General features: G+C 40.0%; 1 protein-coding gene and 1 long non-coding RNA gene across 2 annotated transcripts in view; both read right to left on the reverse strand.

The window, feature by feature from the left end:
• The window catches only part of LOC136676743 (deleted in malignant brain tumors 1 protein-like), a 98,308-nt gene that overhangs the window by 56,962 nt on the left and 18,159 nt on the right, over positions 1 to 23,187 (reverse strand). The gene's annotated exons all lie outside the window — the stretch shown is intronic.
• LOC136686225 (uncharacterized) lies at positions 21,215 to 21,579 on the reverse strand. The gene is made up of 3 exons (XR_010800293.1): positions 21,467 to 21,579; positions 21,350 to 21,385; positions 21,215 to 21,263 (listed from the first exon to the last, which is right to left on the reverse strand). It is a non-coding gene; the product is annotated as an uncharacterized lncRNA (long non-coding RNA).

Here is a 23,187-nt window from a genome sequence, read left to right on the forward strand (position 1 = left end):
CTTTTAGTAATGCACAGTTCGTTATAGAGGCTTAGAGTCAGACTACTAACTGTTTAATCTAGGGTGGGCGGGGGCAGACATCAGAGCAGGGTGTGTTGATGTAGGGGGTAGCGTGGATTTATTTTTGTCTTTGTTTTTTTGTCTTTGAAAGTCTCGTTCAAAATGTTTCAGTTTGGTTTGAGATCCCTGAATCATGATGGTTCCATTGTTGTAAATATTTATATTAAATTTGGGGGTGGTATTGAGGTATAGTTGCTTCATAGCTTTATTTCCACACATTTTAAGAAGCCGGTTATCAGAAAGAAGACTTGAGTGACATACATCTGGGTGATCCATATAGAACAGTAGATTGGATATAATACTTCTTTCATTTATCCGTGTAAAATCTGTCTTAGTGTGTTAGGTGTTTTCTTAATATTTCTGCCTTATATTTTTTTATTTTTGTTATCACTGGAGGCTTCTTCAGGATAGTTGATGGCTAGGGCACCCAGGCCCATCCCACTGTGCTGCATTAAGAGTTTTTTTTTTTTTTGATCAAAGTTTTTTTATTGCGTTTTTCATATTACAATCACAGAAAAGAAATATCAGATTCCCCATCCCTAACCCTCCCCATACCAGGCATGATACACATATATTCTCAAGAAAAAATAAATAAATAAATAAATAAATAAATAAATAAAATAAAATAAATAAATGGCCAGCTATGCATATAAACAGAAATTATAAAGTAACCAAATCAACAAATAACAATAATTAATAATAACAACAGCATGCATATATACATATAAACACAAACATACACACACAATAATGTGTGAATATATAGATTAATTACAAAGTAAAACAAAATGTTATACTAACACCCTGTCTGCATCCAGATCTTCAACAAAAGTTAGAAAAGGTTGCCAAGTATCAAAAAACTTCCCAATGGACCCTCTCAGAGTATATCTAATCTTTTCCAATCTAAGATGGTACAAGACTTCTCTTATCCAGTGACTGTAAGTTGGTGGGTTAGTATCTTTCCACTTGAACAAAATTAACCTCCTGGCGAGGAGAGAGCAGAAAGCAAGCATATTCATATCCCGTCTATTGAGATCAGAATCTATCGGGACTACACCGAACAGTGCTATGAATGGTGATGGTTCCACTGTTTTCCCAGAAATCTTTGAGAAAGTCTCAAAGATAGAATTCCAAAAGGGATATAGTTTTGAACACGTCCAAAACATATGCAGAAGTGACGCTGGTGCCAATCCACATCGATCACATGTAGGATCTAAGTTAGTCCTGATCTTTGAAAGTCTAACCTTGGACCAATGTAAACGATGTACAATCTTAAACTGAATAACGGTATGTCTCGCACATATAGAGGTTGAGAAGATTCCTTGTATTATTTTATGCCATGTTTCTTCCGAAATTGTTTCATCCAGATCGGTTTCCCATTTATTTTTAAGAAGTTCTAGTGAGGTAGAATTATGTGAATTAATTAATTCATAAATTATACTTATCGTCTGTTTATTAATTGCTTTGTACTTAAAGATTGATTCTAGCAGAGAGGTTGAAGGAGATAATGGAAAACAGTCCAACTTTGAAGATACAAAGTGTCGAAGCTGTAAATATCTATAGAACTGTGATCTAGGAATATTGTATCGCTGTATTAGCTGTTCAAAGGAGGCAAAATTACCATCAATGTAAAGATCAGACAATGAAAGCATGCCCTTTCTGGCCCAAATAGCAAAGGTTTTATCCAATATTGATGGGGGAAACATATGATTGTTTTAATTGGAGCTGCCTGTGACAGACCTCTCAAGGAAAAGGATCTCCTGAATTGGTTCCAGATTTTAATTGAACATATGACAACAGGGTTTGAGCTGAAAGCAGTGATAGGTTGTGTAAATGGCAGATCGGAACACAATAATGCAGCTAGAGAAGTAGAATCAACAGACGATTCCTCTAAGATCGTCCATACAGGGGCAGTACCTTCATTCATCATCCAATACATCAACGCCCTTATATTTGCTGCCCAATAGTAAAACAAAAAGTTCGGGAGTGCTAGACCCCCTGAACTCCGACCTCTTTGCAGTATTTTCCTTTTTATTCGGGGTGTTTTATTGTTCCAGATAAAGTTCAATATTAAGTTATTTAATTTGAGAAAAAACGATTTAGTCAAGAAAATCGGAAGAGACTGGAAAATATACAAGAATTTTGGTAGAACATTCATCTTAACTGAATTAATTCGGCCAATCAAGGAAAGAGGCAGGGGGGCCCATCGCACCATATCTTGTTTAAGCTGAGATAATAAAGGTTGATAATTAGCGATGTATAGATCATTGTGATCACGTGTGATCCAAATTCCGAGGTACCTAAACTTTTTAAGGCAAAGTTTAAATGGAAAGGAGGTCAAGGACATATCTTTCCCAGCGTCTATAGGCATTAGTTCGCTTTTCTGGAAGTTTATTTTATAACCAGAAATCTTACCAAACTCTGTTAGTAGGATCATTAATTTTGGTATACTTGAGTGGGGGTCAGAAATATATAATAACATATCATCAGCATAAAGCGAGACTTTCTGCTCCATCCCAGCACGCACAATTCCCTTAATGTCTACATTTTGCCTTATAGCTATAGCAAGTGGTTCCATTGCGATTGCGAAAATGAGTGGGGATAAGGGGCACCTTATACGATACGTTATATTGGCACTGTACGATATGACTTGGCCCCTTAGATATGCCTTCAATGCCTCCCATACAGTTAGAGAGGACATTCCAGGGGTCTGATTGATTGAAAGGAATAATCTAATTTCTGATGTAATGAAATTAGTAAAAATTTCATCTGATAAGAGTAATGGATTGAGCCTCCAAGGACGGTAATTGAGCTGTGTGTTAGGAATACGCATTTGCATAAACAAGGGGCCATGGTCTGAGATAACTATGGCTCCATAATCACATTTAGTAATAAAGGGCAGAAAGCCCTTATCAACAAAAAAGTAGTCAATACGAGAGTATGTTCCATGGACTGGAGAAAAGAAGGAATATCCTCTGGCGGTGGGATTACGAAACCGCCATACATCTGCTACTCCGTAGAGCTCCAGAAATGACTGGAGAGTATGAGCTGATTTGGATAAGGAGCCCTGCCTTAGTGAACTGCGGTCCAAAACAGGGGATAGTACACAATTAATGTCACCCCCGAGGATAAGATGGTGAGTTGACATATTTGGTAAGGAAGAGAGAAAATCTGAGAAAAATTTAGGATTGTCCCAATTTGGCGCATATATATTGGCCAATATTACTGGAGATGTATATAGTTGCCCCACCACAATAATATATCGCCCTGCTGAGTCTGCCTCTACACTTGAGACTGTGAATGGTATATCTTTACTAATCAATATAGCTGCCCCCCTAGCTTTTGAGTGGAAGTTAGAATGGAACGTGTGCCCAACCCAACCCCCTCTTAGCCGAAAATGATCTGTTGTACGTAAATGGGTCTCCTGTAGAAATACAATGTCTGCGTTGAGGTGTTTTAAATGTGCCAGTACCCTTTTGCATTTAACAGGGTGGTTAAGTGATTTAACATTCCAACTTACAAAATTGACTAAACAGCCGCCTGACCTACTAGAAATGTTGATCTGAGCCATTTAGGTACAACAGATTGAGAAATTGGAGCACAGAGAATTTACAGCATAGCAACGACTGAGGAAATACAGAGTTAACATAAATAATACCAATATTATAAAAACCAGTAACCGTAATAACATGCCTAGTATACCCCACCCCCTCACCCCCTACAGAACACAGGTGAACACAGTACCCCCTCCAAAAAGAACTACACATTTAGTGTTATCAGGGAACTTAAAGAGCCAGTCGCTAGAGCCCCGGCCGAGCAATAAAAGTAAAACATAAAACAAATTAACAATATTAGACGCTATGTAGCACTATATATGGTACATTACTCTATCAAGACTACGGAAAATATGCACTAAAACAGTGTGCAATATAACAAACAAAATTAGTCCGGACAAAAAGCAGTGTGTCCGAGAGATATAATCACGGGTAACTGAACAGGCACTACAGACAAGATTAGGATATATGCCCAAACTAAGTGCAGCTCAAGAGCCCACTAAATTCAGACTCCTATCCCTCAATCTCTACTGGCGAAATGATATATTCCTTTACATAACTCATCGCTTCCTTGGCATCAGTGAATACCTTTTCTTCTCCCTTGTGCGTGATACGAAGTCGAGCTGGGAAAAGAATGCCGTACCGGACACCTTGGCGATTGCGAAGCAGTCTCCTGACCTCCGTGAACGCAGCCCTGGACTTAGCCACCGTGGCGGTATAGTCCGGGAAGATCGCAATTGGGTTGCCATTAAGCCGAAGTGGAGAGCGGGTGCGTGCACGAGTTAGCACCTCAACACAGTCCTGATAGTAGTGCAGCCTGGCTATAATGGCTCGCGGCTTCCCATCTAATCTTTTTGGAGCCAGACTTCTGTGTGACCGATCCACGAGCACATCTCTATCCAACTGCAGAACATCCCGCAACAACTTTGAGACGGATGCTGTAGTACACGAGCCGTCCGTCTCGGCCACCCCGAGGATTCTGATGTTACATCGTCTCATTCTCCCCTCCATATCTACACATTTCTCCCGTAGCTCCGACAACTCCGCTCTCAGACCCGCCACCGTTGTTTGCAGGGCAGTCACCTCATCTGACCATGTTGACAATCCGCCTTCCACATCTTTCAGCGTTACCTTCACCTGGTCAACCTCGGAGCGGATTGCCGCCATATTTCCAACGATCTCAGCTTTTACTCTGTGCAGCTCGGCTTTAAGGGAATCAAAGTCCTCAGCAAGTGCATTTTTCAGTTCTGATTTAATCACCGCCGAGATATCCGCTTTTAGTGAGAGGAGAATCTCGGATTTGAGAGCTACGACGTCCATTACAGGGGATTCGGTCGAAGGTAAAGTAAATCGCTCCGAGGTGTCTGTGGAGCTTGAGGTCGAGGCGGCGTTAGGCCTAGTACTGAGCGGGCCACTATACTTATATTTACGCAAATTTGTAGCCATAAGTCCACACAAACTTGCCGCCTTACTTAAAGAGCACTTTTAGGAAAGTTTAACAAAACACCGTAATCTTAAGCGTCCAAAAAAAGTTAAATAAAACAAAGGCTCGGCAGGAGCTCAAGTTCAACACATCCTACTCCATAGCGAGCTCTCGAGCACCCCTGCTGCATTAAGAGTTTGTGTGTTAGTAACTGACAAAGGTTCTGTTGGACCAGGCAATGTACTATCTGAGCTCTATATGGTGTAACAGCTCTAAAACTGGTGTAGTCCAGCCAGTCTGCCTTGTTCTTCTCTTCCACTTGTATCCTTCATTTTTGATGTTGTTCACCTCTCCTGTGCTTTCCTCGTTGCTCAGCTTCTGTTGGCTGAGGTTTACGTTTGCTTACATTTGATTCTGCTGTATAAGCTAAATGGCTCAGATGATCCCTGGATCTACTAACTATATTTTCACCTCTTCAATTTGTTGAAAGGTCTTTTAAAATGAGTCTGAATATTCCTGACACATTTAAGTACAGTTTAGATTATAGTTTGCTGCTGTACATATCCAAAAAATCAACAAAAAACGTAAAGGTGTTAGGAGCGCATATTTTGCTGCTGTTCAGTTAAATTAAATATTAGAACTGTCTCTTTTCTTCTGTCTTACCCTCGGTTTCTTTAGTCTCTCTCTGGGGGCGTGAAGGTGAAGTGTGTTCTGCTGCTGAGGTAAACAGACTATGTGTGCATGTCAGAGTGAGATGGATGGCTGTAACTTCTTCTGTTTTCTATAGTGGTCTGCTGCTGCACAACATCTGGAGAAGAGAGAAGAACAAAATTATCTTTTAGACCAGTGTAGCAGTTTACACACATTACACACTTCAACCATAAGAAACTCAAGATCCAGAACTGAACACAGCTGGGATTAAGGATGTGGTACTAATCTATGGTTCTCACAATCATTACAACAATAACACATGAAAATGTATTACAATGTAACACAATATTAGATGATGGTTTTACTCCTGGTGTTGTTTAATATCACTGTGTCCTTTCCAGAAAAATTCCAGAAAATTTCAATTATGATTCTAATGTCAAGCCCAGGTGCTTATCTGCAGCGGGTTCCGTGTGACTACATATCCCTCTCTCTGGACTCCACTGCTGTCTCCATCACCAAGAGCATCTGAAATGAACCCAACCACCACTTCTGTTGACAATTCTTTCATGTGTCTTCTTTGATGACGAACCAGTCTCAAGGTTAGATATCACCAAACACCACCTGGGCTGTAGCGTCTGTAGACTGTAGAGCAGGCCGGTTTGTGGAGGCCTCCCGAACACTATCTCAAAAAGAGAAAAATTATGTTTAGTTCTTACGCACTGTTTCATGCATGTTATCACTAGAGGTGACGACTGAAGCCAGTTCAGCATCAGTTTCCTCTTAACATTTGAGAAGGATATAATTCTGTTATCCTGCCCCGCCAATCTTAGAGCTTTACCACCAATGAGGAACCAGTATGGTTCCTGTTCATGAACCTAATTTGGAACTCTTCGGAGTGTTTACACCAACATAAATTGATTCACAAATGAGAAAACTTAGCTCGAATCTGGAACCAAAACAGAGTTAGAGCCTCAGAAAAGTGTTCACTGTCCAGTTATCTATTGGGACTGGCACTGAGTTTCATCAAACCGAAGCGGAAACCAAGCACCCCTCAAACTACCCCCTTCTGATGTATCTTTTCAGATAATTTCCATCTAATCTAATGGAAATGAGGGTGACCGGTCCGCTGGAGAGTACCAAGATTCCAAGTATCAGAAACAGAACCAGTTAAAGAACCAGAGGTTTTTTGGTGAAAAGTGCTATTAGAGGGGTTGCTGTACAATGCAGCCTAATGTCAGTGTAGTATGCAGCACTAAAGCCTTAGTTCTTGCACTGACATCCTATTCAGAGGTAAAAACACTTTCAGAAATATGTCCATGATCACTAAAGTATAACTTTTACCCTCACATGTGTTCAGCTCTTTGAAATCCATTTGAAAATGTTGAAAAGGGTCAGTGGATGTTCCCTGGTGACATTTGTTGACAGTAGTTTATGTTATTCTTGACATTTCTTGTAAAATTTTGTGGAATTCTTAGCAAACCCTTTTGCAAACCACTTCTTGGTAGTTCTTCCAGCAGTCCTCTCACTGACACATGACATACGCATTTGTCAACTTGGTGAAGTAAGGGCATAAATGCTCTGGAAAGAAAGGTCTACTATCATTTAAACACCAAATGTCATATTGTTTGCACAATCTGCTTTTTCTAGAGTTCATTATAATACTTTTCTAAAGATGAGAGTATAAACAAACTCATTCCTTTTTACCCATTGTGTGGGTGAAAGAGGCAATGTGGCAGTTGCGTTAGGTAAGAGCTTAACTTAGAGCTAGAAAAACAGCACCAACAGCTTTCCAGCTGTAGATATGATATTGAATTTCTCATCCTTTGCCAGTTAAACTTATGCAAGCTGATCTTATGTCCTCTTTCTGCTAGAAAATACAGAAGTGCCCAAGTATCTTATGCAAGTTCATCAGATGAAAACACAAGCAAACCATTCTCGTAATGCAACATTGGGCTCCCAAAGGAAAACAAACTCCTTCAGAGCTAGTCTCAAGGCTGCATTAGAATTATCAGGTGATTCCACATATACTTGTGGTTGGACTGAAATGCTGAGAAAATGCTTTCGTTAAATCTATTACTGAAAAATGTGATAAAACATTGGTGCACAGATTTGGAATCTCATTAACTTCAGAATGAACAGCAGGGTTAACTGCTACCAGGTCTTGTGCAGCACTCTTGGTTACGATTTCTTTTATTTTGGAATCTGGACAGGTGAATTTGGGCAGGGCACAATAATTCCTGAGTAGTATATATCCTACACCTTCTGTCAAACACCTCTGTGAATGATTTATGACCCCTTGATTTATGACCCCTGATTTATGACCCAGGTGACAGGTCAGTACAGGATGTCCTTATATGGGCTTCCCCTCACACCTACACCCCACCCCCTGACACCCTCACACCCCCCAACATGTTTGGGGTGGGTTGTGCTTGCATGTGTTATTTAAAATGACCCTGGTGGATTTCTATGGCTAAACGCTTTTTAAAATGTCTACAGTGTGTGTAAATCAGTCTCTTTTAAGAGAATCTGCAGTTACACCAACTATTAGTTCTGAAACCAACGTTGCTTTTGCGCCAAGGAAGAAACGGCGTGGTAAAGCATTTGGTAGCAGCCCTCGCGAATATTTTAGGGGTGTTAAAATTAACCTGTTTGATTCTCGGGCTTACGACGTTTGTGGGATGGTCAAAAGTGGATCAACGCCTTCCAGTGATGTCTGTTAAAAGAAACATAAGCCGACACTGAAACCACACGAAGTCAAGACACGAACAACACGCAAGCCATCATGTTTGAGGACATTCTTCCAGCAGACCATCCCGACACCCGTGGACCTATGTGGTGTGAAAATTATCGACTGTCGGACATTGAATATACGCCGATTGACACGGGTCATGGGCTTGTAAACTACAGCTATGGTGAATCGACGGCGGTTGCCAAAGCGGTATCAGACAACAGTTTGTTGGGTCAATATGGTGATGATCTCAGTTGTGTGGACATTGCGAACCCGCATGTTTTTCGACAAGACCCGGTGGATGATTTGGCAACGTTGATGGCTAGACAACTGACAATCGCTGAAGCTCCTGAAGACAACGCTATATCTGCTCCGATTGATGTGGTGGACGGGCAAGTAAGCTCTACGGCGCTAAAACTGATAAAGTCCACTGTCGTTGTAATCCTACAACACATCATAAACAACAAGCTGAAGGAAACATGTCTTGGTTGTGAAGTGGATCACCCTAGTCAACTTCGACATTCGTGTCTGTTTGAACCTGATATCTTCTTTTTTGAAAAATACTATAAAGATATAACAAGGACATTGTTCACGCCCGCCTTAAAACATGCCATAGCTGGGCTTCTAAAGTGTTTTGGAATAGAACTACCCCTTCTAAAAATTCAAGGATGTGTTGAAACAGTCGTCTGTGAATTACAATGCGAGCCGTACATTGTGGAAAAGCTGCAGGAACTAAGAGAAAGTCTGATTGATCAAACCTCTGAACAGTTTGTCAGCGATGCCATTGACTGTTGGGAAGGTGATTCAAAGACTTGCAGAGCTGTTTAAGTGAAAATGGGGATAGTTTGCGGACACCAAAGTCTGTCAAAGCGTGTGCTGAAACACCGTGTGAACTGCGAATTGACACGTTTGTTGTATAAATGTATTGACGATAGTGTGTATGATGTCAATGTTAAACGTTTACAAAATTTCAAGAACCAAATGAATATTGTTAAATCAACATCGCATGATTGGTGTCATTTGACACAGTTATGTATAGATTCTGACGAAACAACCCTTGTGACTATTAGTAAATTACTGTCTCTCATGCCTAAGAGTGAAAATGTGGTAAAAATTGGTTATGTGCTTTGTCTATGTACATATATAATAGACATTTGTGTGATAAAACTTTCAACAAAGAAACCAATTGATGTTTGTAAAGTGATTGAAACATTTGTTGAATATCTAGTTGAGAAAAATGTAGATGTGTGTGCAAACTTTTTAGATTTCATCGATGCATTGTGAATAAAACAGTCAAACAAACAAATCTGGGGTCATTATTTTCAACATTGTCATCTATCGACACATCAAATCTTATGAGAACGGTATATTACACGCCGTCTAATTCTGGTTCATTAGGCGGTAAAAATCGTTTGAAACGGGGTGTTTTAGAGAATACAGGATTGTGTCTGTCTGATCAACAGGTTTCAGACTGGTTATCTGGAGAGGATGCATACACACTCCACAAACCCATACGACATAATTACAAAAGAAACCGGGTTATAGTATATGGCATTGACGCTCAATTCCAAGCTGATCTTGTTGATATGAGTGCGTATTCTAGGGAAAATGACGGATATAAATATATGTTGACATGTATTGACGTGTTCAGCAAATATGCGTGGGCTCGACTGTTAAAAAATAAGTCTGGTATAGAAGTCTCAAAGGCATTTGCGAACATATTAGAAGAAGGCAGAGTTCCTCAAAAGTTACAGACTGACAGGGGTAAAGAGTTTTTCAACAAACATTTTCAAATTTTAGTATCAAAAAACAAAATCACACATTTTGCTACAGGTAGTGAGCTAAAAGCCAGTGTCATAGAGCGGTTTAATAGAACGCTAAAAAGTCGTATGTGGCGTTATCTAACAGCTGTAAACTCCAAAAGGTACATTGATGTTTTACAAGATATTATGAGCGGTTACAATAATAGTTACCACCGTAGTATCAAAACCAAGCCAGCTGATGTGACGAAAGAAAACGAATCTAGCGTGTTTAAAACGCTGTATGGTGTGAGAAACAAATTAGACAAGAAAACCATATTTAAGTACAAGACTGGTGACGTTGTGCGTATTTCTAAAGTCAGGGGTCCGTTTACAAAGGGGTATGAGGAGAACTATACACAGGAGTTTTTCACTATATCAGAATGTATCCAACGACAACCACCCGTTTATAAATTGAAAGATTATGACGGTGACATTATACACGGCCGTTTCTATGAAGAAGAGTTGCAAAAAATACGCATGTCTACAGAAAAAGCATTCAAAGTTGAAAAGATTTTGGATAAAAAAAAACAGGGTAAAAAAACAATGGTTTTAGTGAAATGGTTAGGTTGGCCGTCAAAATTTAACAGCTGGGTTCCTGAAAATGATGTTGTGGACATACAAAGGCCTTAAAAGGTGTTGTACTTTGTGAACTAGTTCATTTACATCAAAGGACAAATATGGGGGACAATGGTTTTTGCGTCACACTGCCGAGCAATTCGTCTATGTCGGTATACCCCGATAATCAAATTTCTAATTATAGAACAAAACTAGCAAAACCAATCGATCTAAAAGGTGACTGGGAAGTAGGGGTGATAGAGTTTCAATACCCACGAACGTGGACAACCTTTTGTGAGCTAGATGCCACATTTAGCGTAACTGATAAAAAATCTGGCAAAACAACACAAATAACACTACCTACAGGGTATTATAACCATATACCGGCATTAGTTGCTGAGATTAATATCCATCTAGCAGACCATTCAATAGGTCTTGTTTATGACCAAATAAGTCACAGGTTATTTATTAAGACGTTATCTGATATCGGTTTGATATTTAATGGTAAACTAGCCATCATCTTGGGTTTTAAACTGGGTGTGATACTAGAGTGTGTAGTTAAAACAAATGACCCGGATGTCGTACAAAAAGAGTACGCGCCACACCCTGTCGACATCTATGGTGGTTTCTACTCAATGTTTGTTTACACAGACATTGTTGATTACCAATTAATTGGTGACAGTTTTGTACCTCTGTTAAGATGTGTACATATATCAGGGAACAACCATGATATTGTCACAGTTAGATACAGTAAGCCACACTACGTGTCGACAACAAAATCACAGATAAACGATATCGCTATAGAAGTGAAAACCGATCAGAACCAGCACGTAAATTTTTCTTATGGGAAAGTGGTTGTAAAGCTACACTTTAGACCTGTAAAACAAGGAATTAGGTTTTGAAAATGGAATCTTTCAACAGACAGGCCATGGATCCTGAACGTTACGTTTCTTACTATCAAAGTCAGGCCGGAGGCCACATGCCCGGCTATACAGGTAGCCCAACAATGTATGGTGCGGGATTTGGTGGGATTTTTAGAAATTTATTCAGAATGGCTATACCGTTGTTCAAGAAGGGTTTTAATATAGCCAAACCACATCTAAAAACAGCTGCTAAAAACATTGTAAGCGATGTTGTCAGTAACGGTCTGACGCGTATGATGGCACACAATCAAGATGGGTCGGGTATGTTGGTGATGGCTCGAAAATCTGTGAAACGACCCCCTGGTAAGAGGCGTGGCCGTCCTGCTAAGAAAACCAAGCTTGAGATGAAAAAACACATAGTGTCAAAAAGAAAGCGTAAGGGGAAGCTGACAACAACCTCGACCTGTAGGAAACCTATTAAAACCATTTTCTGATCATGGCTCTACTTCATCGCATGTCTGAGGAGTGTATTAAATCAGAACTGGACTTGTTTACAGTACCTTTAACACAAACCGCTATTGAGAAAAACACTTATGTCGAAATTCCGCCGCTGTCAGCAATATCCGACACTGCCCCACTGGAGTTTTTCATAGCCGGCCATGGTGAAGATTATATGGATCTAAATAACACACTATTATACCTTCGTCTTAAAATCACAAAACCTGACGGAAGCGACATTGATGACGGAGCCGCTGTGGGGTTGATAAACTATCCTGGAGCCACAATATTTTCACAGGTCGACGTGTCCCTAGGAGACAGGCTGGTATCACAGAGTTCAAGTACCTACCCATACCGTAGCATGATAGAATGTCTTGCCAACTATGGTCGGGACACCCTGGAAACTGTCTTCTCTGCAGGCCTCTTTTATCTGGACACTGCAGGGCATAAGGATGAAACAAACCCCGCAAGGAACAATCGCGGTTTGGCAAAGAGGGCCGCATTTACAAACGCTAGTAATGTGGTAGAACTGCTGACCCCGATTCATAGCGACATATTTTTTCAGGAGAAATTGATGCTTAACGGTGTTGATATAAAAATTCGCATGACACGTAATAAGGATGATTTCTGTCTAATGCGGCATGACGCGTTAGCATACAAAGTGAATATTCTCTCTGCATCGTTATTTGTCAAAAAAGTATCTGTGTCACCAGCTGTAAGGTTGGGTCATGCCCAGACATTGTTGTCAACAACGGCTAAATACCCCATTGACAGAGTGTGTCTAAAAAACTTACCCGCTGGAACACGTGTTTCTAACCAAGAAAATTTGTTCTTGGGGACTCTACCCAAGTCTATGATAATAGCCATGGTTGATAATGATGCATTCACAGGCGCGTATAATAAAAACCCCTTCGCGTTTAAACATTACAACTTGGAGTTTCTTGCGGTCTATTTAGACGGCCAACAATTTCCAGCCAAACCACACCAACCCGATTTCCACACTGGTTCCGCCGTGCGCGAATTCTTCCAGTTAGCGCTTGCATCTGGAAGACATCTGAAAAACCAGGCATTGCCAATTGATAGGCAGGATTTCCTACAGGGCTACACTCTGTATGCGTTTAACCTCACACCTGATGAAGAATGCGGTCAACACGTGTCTTTGGTCAAATCAGGTAATATTAGACTGGAGGTCCGTTTCAGACAGCCGCTCCCGCATACTGTAAATTTGGTTGTGTATGCTGTTTTTGACAGCATCATTGAAATCTCTAACCGAAGACAAGTTTTAGTGGATTATTACTAATGAATACGTTGGAGCTGTCTGCTGTAATGGACAAAGTGGCTGTTAACACACATTTTCTCGGTGTGTTAGCATGTGACCAATTACCAACAAATGGTATATGGAAATTACCTGTGACGGCTATTGTCAATACACACTCATCTGATCTTCCTGGCGAACATTGGCTTGCTATCTACATAAGTGAAGACCGTGTCGGGTGTTTTTTTGACAGTTTTGGAAATGCACCTACCTATGACAAGTTCCCTAAAATTATTAGTGATTTCCTTAAAACAACATGCACGACTTTGAGGTATTCTACCAGACAAGTTCAAGATTTTACATCAACTACATGCGGTCAACATTGTGTGTTTTTTCTATACCACATGGTTAGACAGTGTAATTATGAAGAAGTGATGTCAAAATATGGTTTTAATTTAACTAAAAATGACAATATGGTTTCAGCCTTTGTGAAACATTTGTATCCGTGTGTTTGTAAGAACAGGTCGTTTATTTGTATACAACATGTTCAAAAAGGAGAGATGTTTATTGTATAACCCTGTGTAGTGTAAAGCTGACGAATAAAAACACTGATTTTCAAAAAAGATTTTCAACTCTGGTTCGTTTATTTACAAATATACATGTAACAATAATAAAACAACAAATGACAGTTTTCAAACAATGTGAAAAATATTCAAAACAATCAATTAAACAACACAATCACACACACATCAAATAAAATAAAAATAAAATATATAACAATTAGAAGTTTAACCAAACACTTCTGTCTAAAACAGGGGAGTGAAATCTGGGGTGTTCAACACTCTTAACAGGCGATTGCAAAGTGTCTTTCACTGGTGTAGCATAATCAGCAGACTTTTTATTTTTTAACAAATTAATTTTTTGTCTGACAAACTTATTTGGTATGGTAGAAAGAGGGATGTTTAAAACAGCAAAAGCCTCTAGAAACTCGCTCCACCCCTGAGGTCTACGATCATCGCTAACACGGTGTGCGGCGGTGATGCTTTTCACCAAGTCCAGAATATGTGACCCTGGGATCGTACGTCCATTTAAGACAAATTCTCCTAATTCATTCCAGGAAGACACATCTTTTGATTTAGACATTGTATCTAAAACATACTGAACATTCTGTCTGCTTCGCGAAGATACATTTCTAAGAACATCATCGAGTATGGAATGTTTGTTACCAGTCTGATCGACAACATTTATTTCCTTATTAACAGTATCCGCATGCGGCAATGACAATGTTAAAGTATTGGTCTCCATATCACCATGTTTAGCGATGGTTAAATATCTCTGTAACACGGATGTATAAAGTTTGGCCTTCTCGTGGGGGTCGAGATCCCTCCTGGCCAAAATATCTCTGATCGACACGTCCAAATCATTTTCTACAATTTGTCGGACAGCGCCCCGACTGTTATCACTCTTTAACTTATCCAACTGGTGCTGAGGTACCAAAAATAATTTTTCAGCATACTCCATGTCTTCAGTTTATCTCCCCGCTATCAAGCTTGCTATAAATGGTAAAGCAACGCTTAACAATGGTAAAAGAAAGCCGCCTTTCTGATTAATTATTTTCTTTTTCCGTGAAACACCAACCTTTTTATCAGCGATAAATTTAATTTCAGACTTCTTCTTCTTTAACTCACGATATTGTGTTGATGTGAGAGGTACAGTGCCATTAAGAACATTAAGGGCAACCTCACACAGAGTTAAGATAAGTTCATTAGACGCCGTTTGTAAAATAACACGTCTCTGTGCTGGTGTGGCTTTAAATAAAAGTTTAAGAAGCGGCAGGTTTCTATATAGTCTGTCCAACATGCTGATCTATCTGCGTATTTTCGGAATGTAAACAACAGGCGTGTTTGAAAGCAGATCTGTTCTGAGACGAAAGTTTTCAGGAGTCTTAGCTTTATAATCAATTAAAAGGTGACCGAACGGCTTGCTAACAGCATTTTGAAAACATTCCATGAAAAATTTGGTGTTGCCGGGGTACATCTGTCTACCTAATACACAAACCTGATTGTTGTCTCTTGGATTTTTAAATAATATGAGATAGTTTGTATTCAAACTAATTGTCCTACTAGACTTTCCTTGAAAAAACAAATTTTGCATTAAGTAAATGGCGCTTAAATTTCTGTGATGTACATACTGTGTAAACACCTTTTCCACTTCGGCATTATTGCTGGCATCTTTCATAACATCATCAATTATTAACAAATTATTTCTGTTAAGCGGTAAAAGTGTGTCGTCACATAGCGACGTTGGTATCCCTTGAACAAAAATAATATTTCTTATCTTTAACATTTCATCATAAAGGGGTTGCCAGCAGTCATAAATGTATACTATATTTTCTATTTTATTTGAAATCAACTCATCAGAACGCTCAATCAACTGTTTTACAAAAAAAGTTTTTCCGGAATTTGATGGTCCGCTTATTACACACGAAAATGGGTGTTGTAATCTAAAATCAAACCCGTCAACATCTATCACACCTCGACCGTCTTTAGTACCCATAAGGAAGTGTTGAAAAATCAGGCAACAGGACACGTTTGTTGTACACAACTTTAAACCGCTTCACTACTGATTTGTTTTTCAGCGTGAGGTTCTTTTTATTTCTCACAATGCCGTCAGCGCGAGCAAGTATGTGTCGGCTAGTATCGCGATTCGTCACATAATTATCAACAAGGTCAATAAGTGTGTCGAGTCTAATAACTTTTGAGTTTTCAGAATTTAGCGTAATGCCCTTTGCTTTCATGCATGTTTTACCGCCAGCTGTAAGATAACCGTACGTCTTAGGACCTCCCGAGCAGAACTCTGTAATGTAATCACCACCACCAATCTCGTCTGTCAAATCGCCTAAATAAGGCCCCAGAGGGGGTTCCCAATCACCTTCACGAGAAACAAAAATAACACTGTCAGTGTCGCTATACAACAATCTGTCTCCCAATTTATCCATTAGATTATACAATTCTAAACGAGCGTGCGCTGTTGTAAATGCGCCGAGGAATACATTAATATCACGTGTTGGACAGCTGTCTCCAGCCGAATAGCACCACTGAATCAATGCTGCGGTGTCGGACACAAATGAAAAGTGTTTAACCTCATAGCCGTCACCAAAGATGTGTTGTGAAAACTGTTCAGGGTCCGTTAACACTTCAGACACGGGCAGGTTTTCCCTCATTGAAAAACGGCCCCACAAGCTGTTTAACAACAATTTGTTAATAGAGCGACGCGCCTGGTTAAGGCATATCTTGTCAGGATTCAGTTGGATATTTTCCTTTTCAAAATAATCCCTGATGTATTCGGCCCTCTCTTCCTCTGTGACAGCATGTGCTGGATAACCACTGGCCTCCTGCTTGTACTGTAAAAACGTCTTTACATACTCGCAGAACAATGTCTCTGAACTGTCTGGGAAATGCCAAACTTCATGGATTTTTGCAACTACATACCCTTTCTCAACAGCCTTCACTAGTTCAATACTGACCCATGACCCCGTTATAGATCTCTCTTCATCACTATGCATACATGAATGCAACTGGTTTTCGTGCTCGGCACATGTGCGGCACAGCGGGAACATTAACTTTCCATTACAACGGTATGGTAAAACAGGGTGAAGGAGTTTTCTTGGCGGATATACTGTTGCCTTGACTAGACCATAGTAATCCTCAAGAGGTTGAAAGTCTTTGAAAAATATTTGGGGGTGCCCTACTGGGTATTTCTTCCGGGCCTGGCAGAATGGGTACAAGCTGGTGAAGTCCAAATATCTAATCTTCTCACCCTCCTTTGCTTTGTAATACAAATTATACGCATTTGTTCGACCACCAAAAAGTGCGTCTCTTGGTTTGAGCCTTTCAGGAGCTGTGTAATTAGAAATGAACGTGGCAACATCCAAATCATCCCTCTTAGCAGATGCCCACTGACATTCCCACATCACTTCAACTTCTAGACCATATGCACGAACAAGCGTCTCCACCTTGGTATCAAACCGCATTCGCAAATCTCCATACAAGACCTTTGACATAGGATGGCACTGGTTCGGGTTGTAACGACATTCATGACCATGATGCATGCAACCATTAAATTCTAAAGCTTTTCGCACACCATCTTTTTCATAATAACCATCCACATAATATGCGCCAAACTTCATTTCCCCGTGAGTTAAAGCGTGGTGCACATCAACATCTCTTACATGCTTAACATACTCAAGCCATTCAATAGAGACGTTAGAGAATGTCTTGTGCTGGTTAATGTATGCGTTGTTGTGTGTCAGCGCCAGCGTGTCTTTTGGTAGAAAATGTGTTTTGTATACTGCCATACAACATGATGCTAATGTCGTATAATTAAACGGGTCTAGCTTTGTGCACTGAATGAATTCTTCGCGATACTTGATACATGCTTCGCGCAGTAAAACAACGTCGTTCCTGCCGTAAACATACAACTCCTTTTGGAAGTCAAAAACACCGTTTGAGACTGTGTCGTACCATTCGTCAAACTCTTTTTTACCTTTGTCGTTCATAGTGTCATAACCATAAAAACCCTTTTCAGGGTATGGCCCCACATAGTTCTCATTTTGTTTTAAATTGAATTTGTGTGGGAAATGTCCTTTCTCGGAGCATGTTAGATTTAAGGCTGATGTTGTTTTAGCCAAACGCATTGGAATGAATGAATATGAGTCTATGTAACGTTGTTTGTATGTTTCATCATACATGGAGATCAGTCTACACCCCATCATGGTGATTTTGACAGCGACACCCACACTAGAAAAATATTCCAATAATAGAAAATTGTCAAAACCGGCCGCATTGTGTGCTAACCATGTGTACCCTTGATATTTGAGCTGTCTAAACTTTCTCATAAGCCTTTCTATGCAGTCAGACCCTTCTGCAGTGAATTCTGTACCATCATATGTAATAGCGCAGACAAAATTAGCTTCATGCTTTCCATTTTCAAAGCGTGTCTCAAAGTCGAAAAAGATGTAGGAATTACTGGGTTCTTTTATTTTGATCGGCTGTATGTAACATTCATGTGTGGTGTCCGATATTAAATCTTCACCACAATGAACACAACGACCCGACACACACTTGTGGGGTTTTGGTTTTATTAAACTTACGTGATAACGATGGCCACATTTTTTGCAATACTTAGTTAGATTGCATGAGGATGCTATCACCCCTGTAATAGACTGTTGTTTTTGTTTCTTATGCTGCTCATAGCAATAGACAGACTTGCAGTAACGCGAACAGTCATCACAATATTTCACACGCCTGGGGTGTTTGTGACACATCGCATCTTGACACACATCGCAACTATATTTACAGCTATGATCTCTGGCGTTAGTGTAGCCCGTATAACAAAACGTGCAAACATGCGGCACCCCCATGAACGCTTTCAAATTTTTTACCAAATAATAATGACCGTCATGGAGGTACAGAAACGCAGTCTTGGTATGTGGTTTGTCTTTGGTTTGGTACTTTTCTAATTTACCCGAACGACTCTTGTGGAACACAACTATTTTAATACCATACTTATATTCAAAACGACCAATATCATTAAAACCTACTCTATGGTCACGTGTGTAGCCAATGTTTATCTGTATCTGTTCGGCTATAGGTTCTAATGTGTTATGTGGTACATGCGGATTCAGAAAAAGAGCAATGCAGATTGCAAAACACAGATTGTTTGAGATGTTTGTTGGGCAGAAAAGATTCAGTCTGTTCCTTTTGATCACCTGATCGTGTGCTAGGTCACGCACCTTACGACGAACACCACCATTTTTACCCACGACTATCGAGACAGTCAGAGCCAAACTCTCATCCGTTTTAATACTGTTATTGGTCTGCATAACCCTTTCAATAGCGTCTGAAAATCTGTCCACACTGTAACCGTCCCTTGAAGACAACACCGTGTTTACATCAGATGTTAAACTACTACCTCTTAGGGTGATGTCGATAACACCGCCATCACCAGCCAAGACCCTGGAGAATGACACAATTTCTGACAACACATCGTGTATATAGGACGTGTATGAAGCTATGTCTGTGGATGGCGCGTCATGTAAATTCAGCATCCGGTGAAGCACAACGCTGTTAAACCGATTCCTAGACACTATGGTATAATCGTCTACAACACCACCATTTCTCACCAATTCTGCTATATGACCGTCAGATAAACCAAAGTTAGGAGCTGTTGGGTCAAATGCTGAATGTCCAGGTGTTGTCACACCGCTACCTGTTTGTTCATTGTTTATGTGTTGTGTATTATTTTGAATATCATTTTCTAGGTCTGCTATAGCCATGTCACATTCTTCGATAAGACAGTGTAGTTTTTCACTTGGAGACAACCGCCCCCAAGCATCATATGTTGCGTCATCACATGCAAAATCTGTTGATTGTTCGCCACTACTATCATATCTACAACGCTTAACCGGTTGTGTATGTGATGCTTGTCTTGTGTTTGTTAACCATTCGTCCAGTGTAATTTGTAATAAGCCATGTGCGTTACTGTTATCGCTGTCTTGTATGTCTACGTCTTGCTGGTTGCTAAGCGATTCAATACCCATATCATATTCGTCCATAAGACAAAGCATTTTTTCACTCGGAGACAACTGTTTCCACGCTTCATATATTGGGTCATCAAGCGCAAAATCTGTAGATGCCATGACTGTTTAGACCTATTTGGTTTTCGATACACAAATTGTTGGTTTTTAAATGTCAATGGTTTAAAATAATGCTATTACTTTTGAATGTACGTTAATGATTTGATTTATTTAACACATACTTGAAAAAAAAAAACCACAGTATATTATTAACACAATAATAATAATAATAACAATTATAATATTAACTATTATCATCTACAAGACGGTCCTGCAACAGGGATCCGTGTTGATTTTTTTAACTGCAAAAGTCTGTTTAATTTATACAACAATTCTAACGCTGTTTCACTGTGCGCAACCTGTTTCTTACACAAACCATGAATATCCTTAACTAAATTGGCATTAGCTGTTTGTTCTTTACACAAGGCTTCAATACATTCAAACTGTTTCTGAATAATATTGTCACGCCTGCGGTTTAAAGCAGCCTGCCTACGCTGTTCAATAGAGATTTTAGCGATCTCCTGTGACATCTGTCTCATCAACGTTATAAGCTCAACAGGGTTGTTAGCACAATTACAACCCCCCACCTGGTTTTGTTGTTGTTGTTGTTGTTGTTGTTGTTGTTCGTGATCTTGATTGGATTTTATTTCATCCGTAACAGAGTCCCCAGGTTCGATCAGAGCATCATTTAACACATCATTCGGCACAACAGCAGCACCGTTGTCCTCCTTTACTGTAAAGCTGTTATCATTCCATGTTTTAAATAACTCATCAGACCATCCAGCGGCGCACAGACCAGGATCAACACAGTCCTCATACACCGACAGATCGAAAATGTCCAAATCTATGAACAGATAAAATAATGAAACACTCGTTAACACACAAACCTCATGTTATAAATAATACAAATAATATTTAATTGTGTTTTTATTACCGTTTGTTTTGTGGATATCGTCCAATCTAAGACGTTTACCACTACTTGAGCGCGATGTTTGAGCACCACCAGATCCAAAACTACCACGTTTTCCTTGTGGAACAGGCACCCTGATGTCCCTTGGGACGCTTTGATTGGCTCGGGTAGGACTGCTTGTTAAACACGGCGTAAATGTTTGCGGCGCTTGGTCGTTGTTGGCGTACGTAGCATCCAATGGTTCAACAACGGCAGAGGTGCCGGGAACAACTTCAAACCCTGGCGGTGTTAAGAGATTTGTTTCTTCAACCAAACGTGTCAACCCTACTACAGAGAACATATAAATTACACACTATTGCGACACACAATCAAAATATAACACCATGAGTTATAAGATGTATCAGACAACCTACCAAGAGGATTTAAATACCCCGTAGCATCCACAGTTTCTGAAGAAATGAAAAAATAATCTCATGAATAACAACTAAAATCAAAAAAGACACATAAAATAATAAAGAGCAGAGTCATACCTTCACAAAGTTGTGATAAACCTTCAATGCTCCTAATGGCACGGATGGTTTCTAACTCAGATGTACCTAGACAAGATAAACCCTGTTAAGTGGGTAAGAAAATATTATATCACCGAAATTCTGACAAAAAATTAGGTAGAAATCTGTAGTTTAACACTTACCGAAAATGAAGGACTCCATTGCGACTTCCAAATAGTGTCGGTATAGGCTTTCTCACAAACACAGGATTCAAGCTAACTATATATACATGGGGGCTGTGGGTGTGTCAGGGGTGTGGTGTGGGTGTGAGGGGAAACCCATATAAGGGCATCCTGTACTGACCTGTCAGTCATAAGCCCGAGAATCAAACTGGTTAATTTTAACACCCCTAAAATATTCGCGAGGGCTGCTACCAAATGCTTTACCACGCCGTTTCTTCCTTGGCGCAAAAGCAACGTTGGTTTCAGAACTAATAGTTGGTGTAACTGCAGATTCTCTTAAAAGAGACTGATTTACACACACTGTAGACATTTTAAAAAGCGTTTAGCCATAGAAATCCACCAGGGTCATTTTAAATAACACATGCAAGCACAACCCACCCCAAACATGTTGGGGGGTGTGAGGGTGTCAGGGGGTGGGGTGTAGGTGTGAGGGGAAGCCCATATAAGGACATCCTGTACTGACCTGTCACCTGGGTCATAAATCAGGGGTCATAAATCAAGGGGTCATAAATCATTCACAGAGGTGTTTGACAGAAGGTGTAGGATATATACTACTTTCCTGCTTTCCCTAATCATTCAGTTTTTACAGAGAAAGAGGAGGAACACAGAATTCACATTAGTAGACTTGGGCTTATTAATTTCTCATATCCTTTCTATATTTTGTGCATCATCCCACTAATTTATAAACATTATCCAGTCTGCCCTGTATCATTTCAGTTTCTTACACTTGTTATATCTTCTGCTAACCCACTGCCACATCACTCTTCTGCTCCAGATATTCTAACCTTTAACTTTTTCAATCTCCCTACATTCAGGCTGCCCCCTCTTGGGAAACCACACTTCTGAACCCATTTTTCCTGTAGAGATTCTTCTCATAAAAAGGCAAACATGACTGCCATATCCCCTATCACTTTTTCATACAAGCCCTTGGTCCTGAAGTGCTCCATGCTCATCCTGGTTTCCAGAATCATACTGAATATCACTTTTAAAGGGTTCATAAACCATGCCCTAAGAATCTATCGGCTTGGATACTTAAGTACTTCTAAACATTGGTGAATTCTCAAACCTATTCACCACAGTTCTCAGAGTCCATTGATTTTAGAGGTCCGGGCAGAGGCCGGTCAGCGTCACTTCCTTCTATGAAGGCATCTGATGTGGGTGTTCAGGAAATGTTCCTGTCACCTCTTGCTCCAGGTAAATGTCTTCCCGAACATGAGAAATCCTAGACGAGCCCCCAGATGGTTTTATATATTTTCTTTACCATTAAAACGTAAATGCAGAAGTTTAACCACCACCTTTTTCCAAGCTCAGAGAAACAGAATCACTCACAGACACAAAGTCTCTGTCGATGAATCTCAGTCTTGTTAACACACGCTACATAGTCTGTAAAATCAATCCATTATTATCACTGAGTGAGGACACTCAGCTCGCTCAGAGACAGAGACTCTGACGCTGCGTTTCACTCAGAAATACGTCATGATACAGAAGGAAAAGGAGCCCACTCCACATTCACACAAACAT

Source organism: Hoplias malabaricus, chromosome 2 (genome assembly GCF_029633855.1).
Source record: "Hoplias malabaricus isolate fHopMal1 chromosome 2, fHopMal1.hap1, whole genome shotgun sequence".
NCBI classification, from domain to species: Eukaryota; Metazoa; Chordata; class Actinopteri; order Characiformes; family Erythrinidae; genus Hoplias; species Hoplias malabaricus.